Raw genomic sequence first — 682 nt, forward strand, 5'->3', positions numbered from 1 at the left:
AGGCAGAAAATGCTCAGAAGCGTTCTCGATGACGCATTAAATGTAATTCCATTCAATAATGGACCCAATAGTCGCCGAGCCAAACCCAATCAAGATCGACCATTGGATTGGACGCCTTCATTGAGCAAGCTCGTTTCTTTCTTCATGTGAAATTATCGTATTCCTTCAAGCGCGGTAATTCATTTTAAAGAATGAATATCCTACATTGAAAGCCTTCAGACATGTGTTCCAAAGTTGAAATTATGGAGTACAAAAGAAGTCGTAACAATTTAAACGCAACAACAGAAATAGTTAGTTGTTTGCGTAGTTATTGACGTCTCGAAATGTGGACAGTGACAGCATTTCTAATTAATCAACAGCTTGTTATACTCTGCGAAGGTTTGAATCATTGGAGAGGGATAGGTTCAGCTCTCGATTTTTGACACCAAAGATGGGCGAGGATTTATTCGGGGTAAGTCTATGATAGCCTCAAGCTCTGGCCAATCCCTTGCCCTTTGGCTCTCTAAGACGACAATTGAGCTCTCCATCACAAACTGATTCACAAACCATGGTTCTCTATATCTTCGTCTCAAAATGATTCACTGGCTAGGTTTCTCCAAACAAAAAACAAAATGAGTGAAGAGCAGAGTCAGTAAATGGATTAGGACAAACCACTTTCGATCCGAATCTGCTTACCCACAGA

At 40.5% G+C, this 682-nt stretch overlaps 1 protein-coding gene across 1 annotated transcript in view; it reads left to right on the top strand.

Annotated features, from left to right (window-relative positions):
* The window catches only part of LOC131882562 (neuromedin-U receptor 2-like), a 32,821-nt gene that overhangs the window by 22,277 nt on the left and 9,862 nt on the right, over positions 1-682 (top strand). The window lies entirely within an intron of this gene.

Source organism: Tigriopus californicus, chromosome 6, assembly GCF_007210705.1.
Source record: "Tigriopus californicus strain San Diego chromosome 6, Tcal_SD_v2.1, whole genome shotgun sequence".
In the NCBI taxonomy this organism is placed as follows: domain Eukaryota; kingdom Metazoa; phylum Arthropoda; class Copepoda; order Harpacticoida; family Harpacticidae; genus Tigriopus; species Tigriopus californicus.